The sequence below is a fragment of the Triticum urartu genome, chromosome 2A (assembly GCF_056163025.1).
Source record: "Triticum urartu cultivar PI428250 chromosome 2A, HENAU_Tu73, whole genome shotgun sequence".
NCBI classification, from domain to species: Eukaryota; Viridiplantae; Streptophyta; class Magnoliopsida; order Poales; family Poaceae; genus Triticum; species Triticum urartu.
The window spans coordinates 223,544,090-223,558,148 of NC_141874.1; positions in this window are offsets into that span (position 1 = coordinate 223,544,090).

Consider the following 14,059-nt stretch of genomic DNA (forward strand, 5'->3'; position numbering starts at 1 on the left):
GCGAGGCTTAGGAAGGGGACGACGCAGAGCCGGGGAAGACGCGGCAGTGGATGCCCACGCGGAGAGGAGTACGAGGGTTCACTGGTTCGGCTGCGCTGCCGTCGCCGCAGAATAACAGGGGTTGTGGGTGAGTGGAGTGGAGGGATGGCCTGGCCAGCGGTGGGAGTAGTATGGGGGCGGTGAGGCTTCTGCGGCAGCACAGCCGGTCATGGGAGGCAGGAGCAGGCGGCACGACCGGCGCTGCTTTGGGCGGCTGGAGCAAGAAGGCCAGAGGTTGAAGAAGCACTACAGCCGTTGGATGAACATCGTACGGTCAGTCGAGCTAGAATCGTGCATATTGACTAAGTTGAAAAAGCCCTTCGTCCCCGTCAACTTAGTAGGCCCACTATACTGGGTCCCAGCTAGCAGGGGGAGTATTCATTTTTTTTGTGCGTAATAAGGAGGCACTTCCTTACGTGCGAAGATATAGCTGGTGGGTCCGAGCTGTCAGCGGCGGTAACGTTTTTTCGCGAAATACAGAGGCCGTTTCGGTGGGTCCCAGATGTCAGGTGGAGGAAATCATTATTTTGCGCGTAATAAGGAGGCATTTCCTTGAGTGCGGCCGTGGACCCAGCTGTCAGCCTCTCCACGTACAGTCCACTTCAGATGCATGTCGGTCGTTGACCACGCTGACCACGCCACGCCGAGAGCACTAGGGCGGTGGACGACGGCGAGGCTTAGGAAGGGAACGACACGGGGGCAGGGAAGACTCGGCCGTTGTTTTTGTTTCCTACGTGGAGGGGAGTGTGACTGTACGAGGGTTTACTGGTTCGTCTGCCATCGCCGGAGAATAACAACAGGTGTGGGTGAGTAGAGGGATGGCTAGGCCAGTGATGGGAGTACGGTGAGGCGGTGAGGTCTGTGCGGCAGCACAGCCGGCCGCGGGGAGGAGGGAGCAGGCAGTCCCGCCAGCGCTTGTTTGAGCGGCTAGAGCAGGAAGAGCAGAGATTGAAGAAGCATGACGGCCGTTGGATGGACATCCAACAGTGTACAGGCCATCTGCGGAAAGCCTCAAATCTGTGGAAAACAGGATACAGCCCATCTGCCATTATTTTAAATAATTTACAGCTCATTTGCTAATTCTTACGGGTTTTTTTGGAGTCCATATTCTTTATGTTAGCATTACAACCCATATTATGGCCATAGTTAAAAAATTATACGAAATTTTGCATATGTCGGTGCGGTCTGAACTGTTTTTAATCCTGAAATTTCGAGTCACATTCAGACTGATTTAAAAAAGTAAATGTATATCAATATAAAATCCAATAAATTGTCCACGCATAAAAATCAATGCAATTTAAAATCTCGAAATGAAAAAGTAGATATTTGAAAATAATTGCCGGTTTGATGTGTTTTGAAAATGTACAGCCCATTTCTCATTACTGATAGGCCATTTTCTCGGTCAGCCGAATGAAGCTCTCCTCGTCTTGAAAGATTTGCAGCCCAACAGGCCTGATAAACCGACTTACTTGACAAATCACAAAAGAACTGGGCTAGCCATGTTCAGAAAGAAAAAAAACTACTGGGTTGGTCTGTGGTAAACATAAAAGAAAAGGCTGTCTAGACAGGCCAGAGTGTCCCGCACAGCCCAGTTGACACCCTGCTTCCATCTCAAAAACAAATTAGATAAATGCCACTCCAATTATGGTGATTCATAAAAATGCCACTGCAATTTCCAAACTTTGAAAAATGCCACTGCAATTTTTGCAAACTTTGAAAAATGCCACTGCAGTTTGCAAACTTTGAAAAACGCCACTCCAGACTTCGAAAAATGCCACTAGAAATGGCATGAAATGGCATTTTTCAAAGTTTGGAAATTGCAGTGGCATTTCTCGGATACACCAGATTTGGAGTGGCATTTATCAAATTAACCCAAAACAAAAATAACCGGGCGAGCTGCTGGGTCCCTGGTGTTAGCCGCTCGTTGTGCAATTCTCTCGTTTATTGACTACGTTGACAATGGCATGGGATCCATATGTCAGAAATCCACTAGGAGGAGCCATTTTTTATTGGCTTGAAATAAGGAGGCACTTGCTTGCGTACTGCCATGACCTTGGCGGGTCCCTGCTATCATCCTCTCCACGTACAATCATCTCCTGATTGTGTACGCGTCAACTTGCTAGGCCCACAAGTTAGCCTCTAAACCATGGAGGACAAATACAACCCATTTAAAAAAAAGAACAGCCCATTCCATACATCCAAACAGAAAGTTCAACATTCAGACCAAAATAACAGGTCTGATCCACATATAGAGTACTGAACTTCCACGTTGACAACCATCATAGCCAAGTTAACTATCTACTCCCACTAACACTCTAGTAGCGTACAAGTACTAACTTACTCTTAGCTAACTAGACGATGCCGGCCGCCATCTGCTGTCCATGCAAAACGCCGGCACCGGCGTCCTCCACCTTGCCTCGGACTTGCCAGAGGTGCGATAGGGCAAGTTGCACGCGCGCGTTGGCCCTTTCCATGCCGGCGTGGTCCACCAAAGCTTCGACTTCCAAGCGGGAAACCCACTTGACGAGCTGGTAGTAAAAATCGGCGTCACGAAAGCGTGCGTGCCTGACAGCCTCCAGCGCTATTTGTCGAGCGCCGGCCTCCATGTAGTCAGCCCAGTTTCGGGCGCTCTGCTCGCGACTCAGAGCGTCGGTGCGCTACTGCTCCATGTGCCGTTGGCGGCGCAAATCGGTGATACGCTGCTCCTCCGCCAGGTGGTCGCGCTCCAACAACTCCTGCTCCTCCGCCATGCGGTCACGCTCCAACAAATCCTCGATCTCCGCATTGCCATCTAAAGACAGATAGAATGCCTCCTCCCTCCGTCTGGTTTCCGGTGAAAACCCGAACACTAGTTTCGGCGGTGACCGCCTCCGGCGTCGCCTACCGCGGACGGGCGGCGGCATGGCGGACGTGGCGAGCGACGTCAGGCCGGTGGGGGCTTATGAGGATATGGCATGTTGGGTCATGCTGTCACCTGAGAAGGCCGGGAAACAGTACTTATAGGCGGAAGGTAGCGCGACGGTCATCGAAATTCAATGCATAATGGCTTAGCGTGCCAGCTTGCCATGGAAAACTAGAGAAACTGAAATTATGACTGTGCCGTCCCGTCCCTTCTGGGTTGCACGTCGGCATGGCGATCAAACGAGTGCACTCGAATCATCTCCCTCCTTGTCAATAATGATTCCACGGATTTAAAGTGTATCTTTTTTTGCATCAGTTAGCTGCCTTAATTACGGCCGGCTGCATGGAGGCACTCAGAATCGCTCGCAGGTAGTACGCGAAGCACCATGCAACGAGTCGCAGCCGAGGGCACGCATGCAGCCACTTAAATCGCTGGAATTAATTAGGCTTAAACTTCTACATGCCGTTAATTATTGCCATGCCTTGGTCTTGCTGCTTTGCTCACGGGACTAATAAATCCCGGACGGAGGGAGTACCTTGGTTGGTGAGAGGTTTGAATTAAGCCCTGCAAACCGGAAAGGAGGTACTCCCTCCATTTTTATTTAGTTCGCATATTAGCTTTGGTCAAAGTCAAGCTTTACAAACTTTGACCAAGTTTATATACTAAAATATTAAGATATACAATAACAAATCAACAACAAAAATATTAAGATATACAATAACAGATCATATACAAATATGTAGCTCCAAAAGCAGAGATCTAGAAAAAACATATGTTCTTCCTACTAACATGGATGCTTCTCTTGGCCAGCATTCAGTACAGACTGAAAGACAAATTTATTTGTGAAGTCTACAATTCCTATTGCAAACGTAAGTGGTTTCACCAAGAGCTGGAACCATGAGAATGAACCACAAATGATGGAGGAACATCCACTGCAATATGATTTGGTCTTCTCTCGATCACACCGCGAGACTATTTTCGGAATACAAACTTTAACTTAGGCAAAATGATGCCCATTGTATAATCAGACCAAAGCAATGAAGCACCTAGTGTTGGCCAATAAATAGTACAGTACTACTTTTCTGCAGTCCATGAAGTGACTATCCAATCTTTCTGTGTCTATTTTCAAATGGCACTGCATGCATTGACTATAGTATTCTCTTGTGTAGTTCAACCAAAATTGCGAACACTTTGTTTGTTTGCCAAATGGCAACGAGCAGACATCTCGTTCTGCAAAAATATCAAGCAGCTAGTAAACATATACCACACCTTGTATTTTTGGTTTAAACATGTCTCTTCCGCTTAGCATCTATCATGTTCTGCACTGGACAATCTGATACAGTTATGTTTGCCCTGGCCAATTTCATACTGAATTGATTTGCTGGTTTAGAGCAGAAATATAGCGCCTATTCTTCATCAGACCAAGGATATCCATGTTCGCAGTGCTGTAAGAGGTGAAATCAATACAACCGAAATTGAGCATCCAATCATTGAATCATGTCCTGCACCTCCAATGTAGTTCCACCCTGCCAATAAATTCACATGCAAACCACTAGTATTACTATCTAATGACAGTATACAAAGAGTAGCAAGATAGTAGAAAACCATGTACCTTTGTAATGAACAGCTCATAGTGCCACCAATTGGATATAAAGGTTTGGAAAAAAACATGCTCCTAATGTTGAACCAGTTGGACTTTTTGTGCAGTTCCACTAAAATCGGGCATCCCTGTTTGCATAGATATTGAAAGTGTGATTACTCTAAAAGTGGCACTAGTTGAAGCATAGACTCACAAATATAAGCATTCCAATTTCATAATGGGAAAAGGTAGCAAGACTGTTTCTATCCACCTGTTTGAAGGAATAAATAAAGCAACAACGGCTGATGTCAGGAAGGCATACATAGTTTTTTCTGAAAAACTGAGCCATTCCTGACCTTTCCTCTTCTTTTAAGCAAATTTTGTGCAGTCTACTCAAATAAAATGCCATCACCGCCTTGACAATTCAGTGACACTGTACAAAAGGAAATGACTTAACATTACATCATGATGTCAGGTATGTAGTCGACAGGCATTAGAGACAAACATACAGACCTCCTCCGATAACATAATGAACATTAATTTTAACAAAGGTATGACTAGCTTTACCGGGATAATTTGAGTGAACTCTACACCCTTTGTTCCTTAATATAAGACGTTTTCGCGGTTCAATTTAAAGTACCCAAACGTCTAGTATCTAGAAAAACAGGTAGTAGTTTTCTTGAGCACATATCTGGGAAAGCTTGCCACATTTCATTTATGCCCATACTCTAATGCAACACCATTCGAATACTACAAATATACACTAATCCACTGGCTAGTGCGACAGTAGAGTAGTTAGTTTATTACAGGGTATAGTACAATGGTTTTACTGAACAGATTTCAATAAACTCTAGCACTAGAAGGTTTCTATAAGAATTACCAATACAAAATGTAAAGGTAACAAGTTTCAGCATTGGTATACTAGCTCTGCATGAGCATTAAACCAAATACAAAAGTCTGAAGGTAACTAGCATTATTAACTAATGACAGTATAAAAAATTGCAAACCATGTACCTCCAAGGTAAATATCATTTTGAACTCGGGGGGACCTTAAAAATTGCTAACCCAATCTTGATAATCGATCAAACATAAAAACTTGATCGAACGAATCAAGAAAACAGCCGGAGGAGGAGGTGCCCACTCTTGACCTTTCCTCTTGTCTTCATAATTGTCTGTGCAGTTTAACCAAAATAAAATGACATCAGCACCTTGGCATTTTGGTGACACTGTACAAAAAAAATTAACTTATCTCATGAAAGTGAGGTATGTAATCTATAAGCATTAATAGTGCAAAAATCTGAAGGTAGTAACAAGTTTCATCGTTGGTATACTGGCTGTGCGACAGCATTAGAATGCCTTAGACTATTGGCGTTGCTTAAATTTATCGGTGGCATTAGACTGAGAGCGGCATTAGTTAAATGTGGCATCACTTTAGCAGTAGCATTGCTTGACTTGACTGCGGGCGTTATACTAACAGCAAAAAAGTGGCAATAAGAGCATGGGAGGCCCATTCGGACAGTGGGCGCACCAGTACGATGTACCTCCACGGACGCAGAGTGGTGAGGGAGGTATGGTTGCCCAGAGCAACAAATATCTAGGCAGCATATGTGGATTATGTCCCATTTTTGCTCTCTTTAGCACCTTTTTCCTATGCGAGGACAACAAACCGATCGACCTGGTCATTCTCTATTGCGTTGTCATGCCTTTCTACCCTTCTTCAACCAAGAGACACGAGACTCGTTCCTTAGCTACTGATTTTCCCCTTTTCAACCTAGATGCGGGTTCGATGCCTACTCTCTTGGACAGTACAGTCCCCCTTGCTTTCCTTATTCAACTCAGACATGGATTAGTCTGCAGGAAGTAGGGTTTCCTTCAATAGTGAAAATTATGGTTTTCGTCTGCGTGGCCAGCAGAGCAGAGGATAGCAAATTGGGAAGATGGTGGAGTGGAAAAAGATCCACATGCAACGACGTGGCAGATGGGGCAATAGAACAAGGTTATGGTTCGAAAAGAGGTAGCCTGCCTGAGGGTCGGCGGGAAGTGGCTTCACTCGTGGTCGTCGTCCTCCGCACACACTACGGCAGTGAGCTTGGGGGCGGAGGCCATCCCACGCAGGCGCTAGGTCTGAGAGGACAGCCTTGTCGTGAGTGCGTGACCTCGCTCGCTGACGACGAGTGCGTCAACGTTGCACGTCCTTTTCTTCCCCAGCGGATCTATGACCACCGGTGAGGAGGGAGAGAGGGGCCATATTTTTTAGATCTGGAGAGAGGGTGGTAGTGTGAGAAGAAAGTGGGCAGCCCCTAGCAAGAAAGCTCTCAAGCTCCAGCCTATATATCTTTTTTATACTACTAGTACTGGAGGTGGAGTAGTGGTAGACTAGTTTATATTTTCTCTGCGTACAGTACCAGTTAGTCATGCTTCAAAACTGATCGGCACGCCATTAAAAAAATAAAGGTTGATAACTAATGCGGCACCTCGGGCCAACACGGCCAGATCGCATTTTGCATGAGAAATTACACACCATGTTTCGTTGACATGTGGTCCCGTTCCAACATATCAGTGAGACGACGGTGAGTAGTAGGAGTATTTCTGAACGGATGTGTAGGCCGGGGCGCCTCTTCGTGAACCATGGCAAACTCGGAACTATCCACTGACTCTTCGCCTTTCCCTCTTGATTTGGAACTACTGTTGCACGCTCTTCCTCTCCCTCCTCCATTTTCCTTCAGCCCTTCACCCTTTCTTCTGCCATTGTTCGATCGTCTTCTCCATGGAGGGAACAGGACGGAAATGACCCCGTTATTGTTGCCCCGATCTGAAAGATGACGTGGTGGAGGAACTCATTGATCGGTGCAACGTCATCACCTCGGCTAGCATGGCAGGTTCGTTCAAGCCCATTATCGACTCAACTAATAACATCATTACAAAGAACCCAAGAGTCAAGGAGCGGTTTGATCTCCCATATCTTCTTTGCCATGACCCTGATGATGACTTGTGCCGGCACGACGGAGGCCTCACCCTGTGCAAGTTGATGCCACTTGATAATGATACGTATGATGTTAAGATGCCATCGCTTGAGGGCAAGGCTTGGGCGGGCGCAAATGGAGATTGGGTTGTTTACATTTGGTCCAACTATGAGTGGGAACTTGTGAATGTGTACACTCGTCACCGGGTTCCACTTCCAAAAATCTCAGCACACTGCCCAGAGGTTGAGCACACCGGTAATGTACGCACGTTCAAATACAATCATGGTGACTGTATTCTATGGAAGATAGCAATTTGTCAAGTTCCCAACCGCTCTTGGAATTACAGGAACTATGATGTTGTTGCTATCTTCGACAAGCTTGTTGCCTTCCTTGATGGTTTCACTTGATGGATATTGCTCAAAAATCAGTTTCTGTACACGGATGGGTACTGTGATGCAATTCAATACGAGCGCCTTGTGTTTGCTGCCACCACTCGTGGCACTGTTTTTGCATAGCATCCTCATAGTTTCGGTACGTTTGTCTTCCGCCGTAATTATAATTGTTTCATCCACATGCATGCAGGTTAGCAAGTTTCCCTTTACTAATTAACCTTCTTCTTGTGTTTCCATGGTCCTGTGAACATCTCACCACCTATACTTGAAAAAATTTATAACCAAGGGGGAGATGACGATGCTGATGATCACGAGCATGAGGACGAGCAGCGCCCATATACTCTGTGGCGCCTGGCAACTAATTCCGATGGATCACCTCTTCTTGTGTGTATACAGCCCACTGATGATGTTACTGCTAAAGAAGCAGGTGTCTCCCATGGTCGCACTCACCGGACCTATTCCAACACCCATTGCATGGTATTTGGGATGGATACTAGTGTGCTAGCGCCAACTCCTTCTCCCTGGTACAGAATTGATAGTCTTGGAGAAAACTCGCTCTTCCTTGGACAAAACTATCCGATGATGGTGAAAGGCGATCCAACTGTTGTTGACACATTTATGAGAAGCAACCGTGTCTATACCTCAGACATTTGTGTGGTTCCCTACCCTAGTAGGGATATAGTAGGCCGCTTCAGCCTGGATGATCAGTCGTGCGTTGGTTTCCAGATTGACAATCGATGGCCCGTCCCAGAGAATCACTTGTGGTTCAAAGCAAGCATTTCCAACGCCGAGGAATGGTTGAGTTGAAGTTCATTTCATTGCTTGTTATTTGTTGTGTGGTGAAAACTTTAGTATTTATAATGTATCCTCGTTGTCGATGTGGCTTGATGACCTGTTGTATGTAATAAAAAGATATGTGTGTGATAAACTTAGTAAATTTATGAATGGCTTTCGAGTCGCTTCTCTGAGTGAGTGGTGCGACGAGGCAAAAAAATATTTTCTGAATACATAATTGTACGTGCATTGCAACAGGTTATCGGATGAGGCCAATCAACAATAGTAGTACACTATTTGTACTAGCTTCAGATGCTTCGCGCGTCGGGCGGGTGTTTTTACTGTAGCCATATGTTAATGTGTTCGCTGTACGTAACCAGCACCTCGAATCCTCGATACTAGTACTATATAGTAGGAGTAAGTACTAGGGAGTAGTAGGGTGGCATGGGCCAGAACAAGCATTCACGAACAGGAGTACGACACAAACCACCACCACGACATCCATCTGACACCATATTATTTCTTGGAGTCCGTGCTAGAGCAATCTCTTCAACCTTGTCGTTTCTCTAACTTCAGCCATCGCGCGGCGGGCGAGGTGGGGGTTTGCCGATAGTTGGTTTCCTTAACTACGGTCCCACTTGTAAGGCCAACTCCAACGCACGACCCCAAATGCACCTCCATTTTGCACGAACTCCAACGATAATTTTGACTAGAAAAGCAAGACAAAGAAAACAAGAACCACAAGAGTACATTTTACTACTCCTGTAAGTTGGATTAGTGCCTTCTCGATGCATTCATTGTTGATCTGCGGAGGCTCGATCTTGCGTCTGTGCTAGCTAAAAGTGATAGAACATCTACTAAATTGCACTCTATCAATATATGGATGTACTCTTCTTCCCAATACAAAAACTTGCATCCATTCTACTCCCTCCGTTGCACAATACATGCCTTCTATTTGTCAAAATATATATGTATCTAGACATGTCTTAGTATATAGGTACATCCATTTTTGGAAAAATGGAAGTCAAGTATTTTGGAACGGAGGGAGTACACAATAAAATTTTTAAGTTAGCACAACTAGTCTAATCCGATAGCAGAACCGAAGATTTGCTCGAGTTCTTCCTCCTTTTGCCAACACATGGGACATCCAGCATCCAGGTCGTGTCATGAAAGAAAATAGAGTGGTAGTTGAAGCCACGAGATGTGCATCTTGGGTTAAACTATAAATAGAATCTTACTACTCTTGAGTAACTCCAAAAGCGGCCACCGAAGATCTTTATTGGATTTTTTTTCATCACGAGCACGTCGAGGTGAAAGATGCGCAGGTTCAGTGGGTCCTCTTGCGTTTTCACTGACATGTGGGGCCGCATGTGAGCAAACAGACGATGGGCTCCGCGCGTCCGCTGGCTGGCTGAGAAGAGAGATAGAGGAGGGCTGAGCACGGACTGCAGGAAATTTGTTCTACGTACCTCGATATAGGCTCGATATAGTAGGGTGGTGAGGGAGTCCTGGATTAGGGGGTGTCCGGATAGCCGGATTATACCTTCGGCCGGACTCCTGGACTATGAAGATACAAGATTGAAGACTTCGTCCTGTCTCCGGAAGGGACTTTCCTTGGCGTGGAAGGCAAGCTTGGCGATACGGATATATAGATCTCCTACCATTGTAACCGACTCTGTGTAACCCTAGCCCTCTCCGGTGTCTATATAAACTAGAGGGTTTTAGTCCATAGGACGAACAACAATCATACCATAGGCTAGCTTCTAGGGTTTAGCCTCCTTGATCTCGTGGTAGATCTACTCTTGTAATACCCATATCATCAATATTAATCAAGCAGGAGTAGGGTTTTACCTCCATCGAGAGGGCCCGAACCTGGGTACAAACATCGTGTCCCTTGTCTCCTGCTACCATCCGCCTAGACGCACAGTTCGGGACCCCCTACCCGAGATCCGCCGGTTTTGACACCGACATTGGTGCTTTCATTGAGAGTTCCTCTATGTTGTCACTTTTAGGCCCGATGGCTCCTCCGATCATCAACAGCGATGGGGTCCAGGGTGAGACCTTTCTCCCCGGACAGATCTTCGTATTCGGCGGCTTTGCACTACGGGCTAATTCGCTTGGTCATCTAGAGCAGATTGAAAGCTACGCCCCTAGCCGTCGAGTCAGATTTGGAAGTTTAAACTACACAGCGGACGACCGCGGAGACTTGATCTTCGACGGATCTGAGCCGTAGTCGAGCGCGCTGCACTATCCCGGTGGGCATGATCTAGCTCTGTCGCCGAACAGTGCCCTGGAGGCCGCACCTGTGTCCGCTCCGACCCTTGGCTCGGAGTCGACCACACCAATCGAGGATGGGTGGTTAGACACCGCCTCGGGGGCTGCGCTCTCTACGGTGATCAAGCCGAGCGCCAGCCTTGTCCTCTGTGAAGCCCATGACTCCAGGATGCCGGACTCCTCTCCGGACTCCGAGCCCTCCGCGCCGCTACCGATCGAATCCGACTGGGTGCCGATCATGGAGTTCACCGCTGGAGACATCTTTCAGCACTCGCCCTTCGACGACATTCTGAATTCACTCAGGTCTCTCTCTTTGTCAGGAGAGTCCTGGCCGGACTATGACCGGCAGGATTGGGATGTGGACGACGAAGAAATTCGATGCCCACCCACCACCCACTTCGTAGCCACTGTCGATAATTTAAACGACGTGCTCGACTTCAACTCCGAAGACATCAATTGTATGGACGACGATGTAGGAGAAGAACATGAACCAAGAACTATAAGGCACTGGATAGCCACCTGATCTCATGATGTATACATGGTGGACACACCCAAAGGAAGCGACGATGAGGAACGCAGGGATGCAACGAGGGATCGTTCACTCGAAAAGCAATCAAAGCGGCGACGTAAGCACCGCTCCAAGCCCCGCCTCGACAGAGACAGCAGCCATACAGACCCAGCCATAGAGAAGGACAAGTCGGCGGATGACGAACATGCCTTCGAGCAACCGTCCGAACAGGGCAACTTGGATAAAGAAACCTAACACCCCGTCCCCGGCGAAAACAACAGTCTGGAAGACCTTACGCCGGATAGGCTCATGGAGCAGAAGAACCTCCACAAAAGGCTCGTCGCCACTGCGCGTAGCTTGAAAAAGCAGAAGCGGAAGCTCAGAACTGCGGAAGATGCACTCAGAATCAGATGGAGCAAAGTACGCAACACCACAGACAAATATGGCACCAGTCGCCGCACAAAAAGCTATCCAAAGCGAAAGCTACTGCCTGAATTTGACGAGGAGGCCTTAGAGCCCCCACAGTCAAAAAATAGGAAAGCCACCCAGTCGGATAGACGACCGCATGGCCAGCATGGAGCGGCAAGCGGCGCCGCACACAAGCCGGCACGCGATCCACCAAAGGATCCGCATCAAAAAGATGGCCCAGCTAGATCTATCTACGGGCCAAGAAAGCAAGCTCTAGTAAGCAATGCAACACAACAAATATCCGAACATCACGGCACACTGTCTGGACGCTGAAGCCCTCGCAGCTTTTAAGCATAACGTTCGAGACGAATGGCTCGCCAGACACCTCGGCCAAGAAAAGCCAAGAACAATGGTCGCATTAACAAGCCTCATGACCCGCTTTTGCGCAGGAGAGGACAACTGGTTGGCAAGACGTAGCACCAGCGACCCATGTACATCCAAAGTTAGGGATGGAAACGGAAAACCCCGACGCAGCAAGGACCAGCGCTGGAATAAGCGAAACAGCCCAAAGAGCACGGCGGTCAACGCCGGATTCAAAAGCTCACAGCAGAATCAGAGAAAGCCACCCCTCAAGGATAACAGGGACGAGCTATCCAACTTAAACAAAATCTTGAACAAGATATGTCAAATACAAAGTACTCCCGGGAAGCCTGCGAACCATACCCACAGAGATTATTGGGTTTTGAACCAATCTGGCAAACTCAACGCCGAACACAAGGGGCTCGACACAACAAGTGAGGACGATGACGAACCCCACAAGCAGAGCACTAGGAAACAAAAGGATTTCCCACAAGAAGTAAAAATAGTAAACTTACTTCACGTGACGAACAGAATGGCGCCAACAGAGATACGCGCCATACGGTCTATCCCAAAGGAGTCTCGCCAATGGTTGTTAAAACCGATCACCTTTGACCATCAGGATTACTCTAGAAGTATCCGGAACGCAGGCTGGACTGCCTTGGTATTAGATCCAATAATCGGCGGACTCCACTTTACAAATGTCCTGACGGATGGTGGCAGTGGTCTAAACCTGTTATACCAGGACACAATCCGCAACATGGGGATAGACCCAACAAAAATTCGCCATAGCAAAACCTCCTTTCAAGGGGTAACGCCAGGCCCGGATGCCCGTTGCATGGGTTCTCTCCGGCTAGATGTTATGTTCGGCTCCCCCGATAACTTCCGTCGTGAACAGCTAACTTTCCACATCGCCCCATTCTCAAGTAGCTATCAAGCACTACTAGGACGCGAAGCTTTCTCCCGCTTTAACGCAATACCGCATAATGCATCTCTTACGCTTAAGATGCCCGGTCCATGAGGCATCATCTCATTAAAGGGAAAACATTGAGTGTTCCTCCCGCGCGGAAGACAGTGCGGCTGCCTTGACAGCCCCACAATAAAGCGGCTTCACCAGCCACCTAAACAGGTCGTCAAGACCACGGACATGGCTAGACGAGTTCGGCATAAACATACAATTGATAAAGGCTTAATAGCCGTATACCCCTGTACTAGGGGCGCCTTCTGCAAACACCCCCGCATTATGTGCGTGGGGGCTGAAGCCGACGACTGCCATCTTTCAGATTATATATACATATATGTTAAACGGCCGCACAGGAGGTATTATAATACTTGCAGGCACAAGTATAAAAAGCTTCTACAATTTATCAAAATATTGTTTTACAATAATATATGCTATTCGAATATAGTATCCTTCGAGCACTGCGTCTCTATTAAACGAGCGCCTTGCAGAACTTCCTGAAAATAGTGCTCGGCAGGTACTCTACTTCCATCCGAGTCTGGGGATGCAACAGCGGTGGCCTCCATTTCCGCCCAGTATGTCTTGACACGGGCAAGAGCCATCCGCGCACCCTCTATGCATGCTGACCTCTTCATCGCATTGATATGCGGCGCCGCACCAAGGAACTGCTGCACCAAGTTGAAATAACTTTTCGGCTCTGGGCTCTCTGGCCACAGATGTCTCATGACATACTTCATGGCGAGTCCGGACAACCTATTTAGCTCGGCCCATTCGGCCAAACGATCGGCTAATGACAGTGGACGCTCTGGATTGTGGAACTGCGACCAAAAGAGCTTTTCCACTTCGCGATCTTCTTGATCTCGGAAGTGTTCGGCCCCATCTATGGCACTCGCTGCCAAATC